This window comes from Hippoglossus stenolepis, chromosome 17, assembly GCF_022539355.2.
Source record: "Hippoglossus stenolepis isolate QCI-W04-F060 chromosome 17, HSTE1.2, whole genome shotgun sequence".
Classification (NCBI taxonomy): Eukaryota; Metazoa; Chordata; class Actinopteri; order Pleuronectiformes; family Pleuronectidae; genus Hippoglossus; species Hippoglossus stenolepis.
The window spans coordinates 1,278,720-1,288,050 of NC_061499.1; positions in this window are offsets into that span (position 1 = coordinate 1,278,720).

Genomic DNA, 9,331 nt, shown 5'->3' on the forward strand with positions numbered 1-9,331 from the left:
CCAGTGTTAGTCATGAATGTGCAGGAACTCAGCTTGGCTTTAAAGCTGGGGTTGGTAATCCTAGAGGAGGCTACACTTTAAAACAATACGTCCTCAACAAAGCTCCGCTCCCAAAACACATGAACCTGCACCGACCGACGACTTTTCTGAGACTCGCTCGCTAACTTCTGACCCTCGTGCGTCAGCAGGTGTCTACCTGTACTCAAACTGATTCTGTGACTTCATTGTGCGTTGCTGTGAGCGGTGGTGGGACGTCACATGGATTCAAGCAGCAAACTCCACGTTGGGACTTACAGAGCAAACTGGGAAAAAGAATTCACACTTATGAAGCTGTATTTCCTGTCAGGAACCAATATAACGTGGCTGTTAGTGAAATCTCTGACAGAAATGCACTTTAGCACCTCTTTGCCCCTGGATGCTGTGGCTCCATCCTGTGGAAGCCCTGGCTCCAAATGACCAGTCATTGGTGTAAGATGGCAGCGTTTGTATAAGAAATATTTTAGTGTTAATTTCTGGATAGTGGGAGGAAGTGGAGACGTATCGTCCATCTTTATTTACAGTCTGGGGTCTTTACCAAAAATCTATCAGGCGACTCCAAACTAGACAAAACTCCACTGGCAGGTTTTTTAACCAGAACCAAGAGACGAGATCACACCACTTCAGTGTTAGCCTCTTTACACTGGCTCTTAATTTGCTCTAGAATTGATATTAAGATTTGGCTGATTGCTTTTTAGACACTTCAAGGCCTCTTCCTGTTACATATCTGACATTTTAGTAACAAAAGCACCAGCCTGTAGCTTGAGATGCTCGAGCCGAGGTCTGATACCGGCCTCAGACCCCAGGCTGAAAGCTGAAGGTGACAGTCAGGGTCCGAGGCTCTGGAACGAAGAAATACAAGAAGAAGAAATGAGGTAGACTGAAGCAATAACTTATTTAATGTCCCCCAAGAAACTTTTATCTGAGAGTCTTAAATCTTTTCGGTTCTGGAACATTCATAACTACTGTCTTTTAATCTGACAATTGTATAACTTTTTTGGTTTAACTGCTGCGTGGTGAAGCACTTTGTTTTCTAAGGGACTATATAAAAGTATAGTTTTATTCATGGAATCAAAAATGTGCACGTCCATAGAGTTATTATTTTGTCAGAAAGAATTTAGATTTAAAATCTTGTCAAATGGAGTTTTAATGTCTTTAAACACATTAATGCAAGTGCAGCATCAAACGTCGCTGCCATAGCAACAGTGAAATCCACACAATCTGCTGACCACATTGTAGAGGCACCACAGGTCCAAAGAGCAGGAGCGGCCCGTACGCTCCCAGTGACCATGACCACCAGCAGCATGGCAGCAAACAGACTCATAGCACGTCCCAGTGACCACCGAGAGGTGAAGCCGCTGACGTGTCATTAGCAGGTAAAATAATCGGACACCAACACACAGGTGCTCTTGTCTCGTCCAGAAGAAACTCAGCGGAACACGTCGTCGTGAACCCTCCAATTACACTATTCAGTTTCAATGTCGGCCATGTTTGAATTAATAAAAGCTTTTAATTCACTGGGCAGTAATTCCAGGGTTGTGAGAACCCAGAGACCACAAGGTTTCCCTGTGGAGAAGCTGCATCAGACATGGCCACCCACCACACTGAGCTCCGACTCTCCATCATCTGACAGCACAGGAATCTCAACGGGCTGTCATGTCAAAGGGGGACTAGTATCCAGCTGATAGCGCCGTCTGGTGTGGAACATCTGGGGCAATGCCAACATCTGGGTCGATGCAAGCAAGGGAGTCCACGCAGAGGGGCAGAGGGAGGTGGCACGAGCTCTTGGAGACGGACTCAGCATGTGCCTGTGGGCAGCAGCTCTCTGCGTGCCATTTCCAAAAGAAGAACCTTGTAATTACAATAAAGCGGCCATATTATATTGCTGACTTCCTTGAAAAGTCTGTATTTTACTGGGCAGGGCCGCAAACGCACACACACCCTGTTAGCCACAACACACTGAAATAGATCAGAGCGAGGGATCGCCTGGGAGGAAACGGAAAAGGGAGTGCACTGATACTCTCAGCACTAACAATGGGGTCAAAGTGCGTGTGTCCATGCGTGGTGAAGACACAATCTGCGTGGTGAAGCTGCTGGAGGTGTGCAAAGACACCAGGTAAAAAGAATTAGACAGTAAATGGGTCTGTGATTCTGAATCTGGCCACCGAACACACCCAGTTAACCACATATCTTGAAATAGGCAGGAGAGGAGGAGGAGGAGGAGAAGGGAGGACAAGGGGTGACGAAGGGGCAGGGTGAGGGAGGGGGGAGGTACAGCGAGGGTACACAGGGGTGGGTGTGTTTTTCTGTGTGGGGTGAGTGTTCACGAGCTCTGAAGTGTGCGTGCCAACTGATGTATAACAGCGTTTCTATATGAGCAGACAGTATCGTTCTGCCAAAGTACACACGTCTTTTGATATTTGATAAACTAACCAGAGAGTGTGTGTGTGTGTGTGTGTGTGTGTGTGTGTGTGTGTGTGTGTTTTCCCCTCTCTCTCATTCTCAGCATTTCTCTTGTGCACACGTGTTCCATTACCAACTTTCAACACTAAGCAATTCTTACTTTGGGAGCTGGAAGGCAGCTTCTTTACCTCTTGATGTTAAATATGGGAATGGGTGAGCTGCAAGATTTGCTCAATTTAGCACAATTACTCACAGTTGGGAGGTAATTTGGTTCATAATGGCTGTAATAATAAAAGGCAATTAGAGAGACTGGAGATATAGCTTGAACCAGAAAGAGGTTATTCTGAGCCACGAAGTAAAAATATACGAGGAGCAGATTTTATAAACATTTATAAAAATTCACTACATTAAAAACCTCCTTTGTGTTAAACAGCAGAAAAGATTAACATCCAAACAACAATTAAATACCTGGAATTGTGATAAATGTGCCGACATTTTTTTCTTATAAACAAATTTTGCCAAAACCTGAAATAACCACATCTGGATCGAGATGTAAATACCAAAACTCCCCAAAAAGAAACCCAGTCAAAGATGGAGGCCAGAGATAGGTCTGGTACGCACGTCGGTTTGAGGAAACTGCTGCATGGGAGGGGAGGTGAGGGCCGTGGAAAGGTACAGGCAAAAAAACAACCCCAAAAAAAAAGAAATCACAGGAATGAATAGAGAGGAGAGGAGAGGAGGGAGGATGGGTGGGTAGAGAGCTGGTGGTGGGGGCCACATAGGCATGCAGAGGGTGAGAGGGAATGAATGAGGGCCATTGATAAAAGAAGGAGAGCGGACGGAGGTGAGGGGAGTCAGAGAGAGAGGGAGAGAGCAGGAGGGAGGGAGGAGGGATCAAAAGGTATTTACACATGGAGACTCCAGAAAAAAAACCTGTGGTGGGGAGGGAGAAGGTGGACCCATGGACGGAGGGATGGACGGAGGGATGGACGGAGGGATGGATGGATGGAGAGATGCATCTGTAAGTGACCTACTGACTAAAACACAGGGTGGGACCTCAGTGGCTTTGACACAGTAACAGGTTTGTGTCGTTAGAGCTGCAGGTTTTTCCACAAGTCACCTGAACAGAACAGCTGTGAACGACTGTGCAAAGGTTACAGCACTTTAAATATCCCAGGTTATACTGTTCCTATTTATATAAATATATACACGTGTGTGTGTTTGTGAAATTGACCTTTTGTCCCAATTTCATAATGTGACCTTAAATTTGTAGGATGTTAAAGCTGTAAACTAAATGATATGACTGTTCTTTGATGAAACACGTTAATTCTGGTTCAGGTCAACATCTTCTCATCAATTCACTACGGGTAAAGATGAAGCAATTAAAAGACGACCAATATGAAATTAATAAAGCTGTGGATTTCTCTGGGTTTGAACATTTTGATGAAGAATTCTTACTTTTATATCTTTAAAGATTTAAAACTTGACGCCTACACCACTGAAACTTCTCAGTACAAGCTACACCTCTATGAGAATATGGGACAATCATCAAGAATCAAAGGTTTAATGCTTCTCCATCACAAACCTGTGGAAAAAAACTCCACCAGCTTTTCTAGAGAGAGACGACTGCGAATGAAACTCAGTCCTGTGGCTGTTTTCATTGTGAGGGGATGAAAGAGGAGAAGCAACAAGTATGTGAAGCATCAAAAGTATTCGGCTGGTTGAGCGGTGACGGGACAGAGGGGCCACGAAGCCCAGCTGTGACCCAGACTGGTCAGGTGGACCCGGTGAGGTCGAGGCGAAGGTCAGGTGGGTCATTTCCCATCACAGTGACACGTTGCTGTACCTCCAGCAGCTGACCACTACAAAGAACTGTGGAGGAACCAGAGGAGCAGCGAGGAGCAGCGAGGAGCAGCGAGGAGGAAACCACTGTGAATAAAGATAACAACATGACAGCTCCCCAAAACTGAGACCAAATCATCTTGATTGACCCCTGGTGGCTGGCTGGAGTATAGGTCACAAACCCTGTCTCCTCCGTGTAGGTGGATGGGATATGGACCCAAGATGACAGTTAAGTTGATGATTTTTGGTATTGTTTTTCCACACAGATCAATCTACCTTAATCTTTCCAATTGTATTAAAAGCTCAGATTCCCGGTCACCCAACTATAAATGTGATGTGAACTTCTGGAGCACTAAATAAAAAAACCCTTCTACACCATCGTTTAAATCCTTCAAGGTCTTGTTCCATCACTCGCTCACTTTCCACCACCTCCCAGGTGTCTCCTCGCTGCCCTTCGTCTTCCTCCCTCCATCGCATCTTTCTCATTTCCCAGGTTTCTCTCTGCTCCACTACTGTACCCAGAGAGAGGGCCCTGGTCTCAGCAGCTTCCTGTCTCACAAAAGACCCCTCTGTTTCCCCCCTCTGTGTTTCCTCCGCTGCCACCCCACCCCCTTCCTCAACACCCCTGTGGTACATTCCCTCCCTCTCCCCGGGTGCATTCCTCGCTGACCCCGGCCAGCTGAGGAGTCCCTCTGTCCGCGGCCTCTGTGAGAGTGGAGCTGAGCCGTCACTGAGCTGTGGAAGCAGCTTTTAGGACGAGTTAACTTGCAACACAAGTTGTTGGGAACGTGCTTGCTGAGGTCATAGTGCAACAGGACAGAATACGATCGTCATTCAGCGGAGCTCATACCTCCAGCAAGTTAAACTCAGTCAAGCTGCACCAAATTAAACAGATATTAGTCCTCTAAACCTGACAGATGTTTTTCATCAAGATCCATGAATTATTGTCTGGGATGTGTGAAAATGTAAAAAAATAATGTGCATTTTAAAGTCAAGTCAGCAAAGTCAGTGATTTTGGTGGATTGTGTTCACATGCTGCGTTCGGCATTAAGATTGATTTGTCAGAAGTCCCGTGCTACACACAGGTAACATCTGGGAAAACGTCTGCGGTGAAAAAGGCCTTTTCCCAGGTAACATCTGGGTGGAGAAAGAATAAGATCAGCATTTGCCATCATGACCAAAAAGATGCTCTTTCCAAAACGTGTTAACCATCGTTGTACTGGGCAGCTTCCATGGGTGAAGGTGAAAGAAAAACATAATTTATCAAACCACAACATATTCAAGAGGATGGGAGAAGATGAGGTGATTCAGAAGACACGGCAGTGGAAGGATTGAGGAGGAGAGCGAGGACCCAGTGCCACAGTGACACTGTCCCAGGGATGAAGTCAGAAAAGATCAAACACACAAACACAAGCGGCTGAAAAATGGCAGCTAATGGAACTTGGACACGGCAGCCAGTTAATTAGGTCAGAAAAGAAACAGCAATAAAAACAATCTGAGCTGTTTATGACCATCGCTCCAGCCTGTCTGTCCTCTGAGGAGCCATCAAAGAGCCGCCCTCACTGACGTCTCATCCGGGGCCATTACCCCAAAAAAACATGCAGCACTGCCGAGGCAGCGGGATGAATAACGGCGAAGCTGCAGAATGAAAACCTCTCCCTCCCTTTTCCCCTTCTCATGTCTTCCCATCTACTCTCCCCTCTTCCTCCTCGTCCACCAGTTTCCTGTTGTTGACACTTTCCTCTCACGTTCGCTGCTGGAACAAAGACAAAGCTCGTTAGTCCCATACACAGAAAACACAGACCCCCACACACACACACACACACACACCCAGCCTCTCTCGTCATGACAGTGGAATTAAGAAGTGGAACTTTATTCAGTCATACAGGCAGGAGGTCAAACAAGTATCACAGAACATCTGCTTTTCTACAATATCTTTTACTTATTTATTGGCAAAAGGCAGATATTTATTCAAGATATCAATAAGAAGCTGTAACATGAAAATGGTTTTAGTCCGAGGTTCAAACCAGGGAACATTTATTGAATATTAAATGAAATGTGTGTGTCTCTGACCTTATGAGAAGATTACGGATCCATCACTGTGTGAGCTGACATGTTTCTACATCAGGTGACCAACAGTTTGTTCCATCATTGCGTCATTGAAAATGTAAAATAAAGTGTCCCTTTGAAATCTGTGTGTGGACGCTGCTGTGATGTTAATACTAAATTATCTTAATTAAATTTGAATATTAAAGTATTAGAGTATCAGCTGGTGGACAGATGGAAGAGTACGAGCAGGGGTATAATCTATGAGCAGGTCTGCTATGTAAGGTTAAAAACTACGTTATACTTTATTCAGAAAACATTCTCAAGTACAATCCGGTACTGGAAGAGACATTGAAACAGCTGATGTTTTTCATATTCAAGCCTTTACACACAGAGTTCATCAGGAAATTCAAGTAAAGTTTCTGTGTTTTCCCGATGGAACACAGTGTTCATCATATTTCCACAGCGATGATGAAACGCTTCTTTTTCAGCAAATGCCTTCGTCGGACATATTTTTATCCTCCATGTTCCCTCTGATTAGAAAGCAAGACCAACCACCCCAGCTGTGGAATTATATACCTCTGTGCTGGACCCATTCTCAGCTTCAGCCAGATTTAGCTCTGCTCAGGAGGCTGCTCGCCGTCGTCTGTAAGTGCACCCTGGCTCAGATTCGGTCTGTATATACCCAGCATGTCATTACAGCCCAAAGAACACGGGGACAGTTGCTGACCAGTAATTTGGCTTTGCTAAATGTTGTCACTTGTCATTCCAGCGTTTCCTCCCATCCCAACATGTCTGGACCGGAGAGACCAAAAGAAACTGAGCACAAAGTTGTTTTTTTATGCCATAAAAAGATAAATGTGGCTAAAATTACACACTGTTCGTTTTTTACTTTTACTGTCAACAGACATGATACTGTGATGTTAACATAGAAATGTTGTCTTTAATAAGTCAGATTTAACAGCAAACTAAATCAGCACTGTAGACCGCACACACCTATATCTTTTTCTATCTGTGCAATTCTGTTACACTATATATATACGCTGTTTGCACTGTCCATGTTATTTTCTATTTCCATGTGTATCTCCACCAAGGAGGTTATGTTGTCACCCCTGTCCGTTGATTTGGTTGAAAGACTAAATCTTGGATTACCATGAAACTGGTGCGAATCCAGGATTTCATTTTCATTGTGATTTAGGACGTTTTTCAACATTTTCATTGATTTCACAGAGAATAATTCAAAGTTCTTGATTTACGGGTCTGATATCTATGAATGTGTGAAATCTGGTGCAGATTGACTGAATTTAAAGGACTCAAATGTTAAAATAAATAAAAGTTCTTTATTGCAGAGAAAAGGACAATTATGCAACTGTGAAGTTCAGAGGGGGAATGATGGTATTTATTTTACTGTGTAGGTCAAACCTAAGAGAACACAAAACAACAGAGAGCAGCAAACACACCTGACATCTTGCCCTGCTGTTTGGTCTACAGGATGCACACACTCAATGACGCTCTGTCTTCCTCAGGTAGGTGTGTGTGTGTGTGTGTGTGTGTGTGTGTGTGTGCAGGAGTGCGATGTGTGGGGTATTTCTAACACACAGGATCTTCCAAATCGCTGCTGGCAAGTGACTTCAAACACGGCTTGATTATTCAGTGCACAGCGACAACATTCACCTGGCGAAAATTGACATTTTTCTCGAGGCAGAAATTAAGAGGAATTTGACCCCTGGTATAAAGGTGTCTTTCTGCAGTGCTGGAGGGGAGGGGAGGGGAAGGGGTGAGAACCAGGAGGGCGGGAGGGAGACGGAGAATTGGAGCCAGAAGGAGACTGGGGAGAGAGGAGGGCAGGAACGAAAGGCCACTGAAAAGGAATGGAAAGCATGGAGTCAGAATGAGAGAGAGAGTAACGGAGAGGTGAGTGTGAGTGTCAGCACAGAGGGAGAAGATGGTGACGAGGAAAAAGTGAAGGCAGGAAAAGAAAGAGGGGAAGAGGACAAACTGGCAAAGATGCTAAAGGACCCGAGAAGTCAGCATGAACGGTGTTGGTGGAAATCTAACTCGTTTTCAACTCATCCTGGTTTAACATCACCACATTTTCCTGATTCAACATGAGAAACTTACTTCTCTAAATATGATGCTGCTGCTGACACGCTCCTGAACAGAGGCCTCTTTGTGCCTGCTCTCTGCTGGCAGCTGCCGGTACTACAGGAGCAGCTCCCACAGTGGCACACTTGGCTCAGACGTCTGGAGAAGTGATGCTCGGCCTCCGTCTCATTTGTCTCCGTCCACTCGTCCTCAGTGAGGGAAACTTTCACCACAACGCCTGGTTGAATGTGTGAATGAATCCTAAACTCAATAAAACACTAAAGTAAAAGATGCTGGAGGTTTTATAGCAAGGCCGACCACAAACGAAGCACAGAGGGAAAACTTAATAATACTTTTAACTACTGCTGAGTCGAGTCTTCCACATGGTGGCACCAGAACTGGGAAACCATTCAGAAGCATTTTCAATGGAGAAACCATAGTTTAATAAATGCTACTTTAGAATAAGGAAACACTTAGACCTCATGGGGTGGTTTTATCAATGGTGCCAATAAAAAAAATATGTGAAAGTAACATCAATAAAACTGCTTTTGAGGCCTTTAAATACTCTGAGTTGCAGGAAAATGGATAACTGACCAAACAGGCTCTTAAAACAGGGACTGAAGCCACTTGAGGCCTTGAGCAGAGAGTTGTGGCTCTACAGCCTCTGGAGGAAGAGGAGTGACACTGGACCATGCTCTGGACGGGGACAGTCGAGGGAGGAGACAGACTGATGGAGGTGGGACGAGAGACGGAGGTATTGAAAGCGTGTGAGAGACAAACTCGCACACATATTTCTATCTGTGTCGACATTTAAATATGTGACGGAGGGAGTAGAGCCACCAGCACAGGGTGAACTGGACCAGTACAAACGTTCTGATCGAGGTACTGCTGCTCCCTTATTGGCCGAGGCATGAGAAGT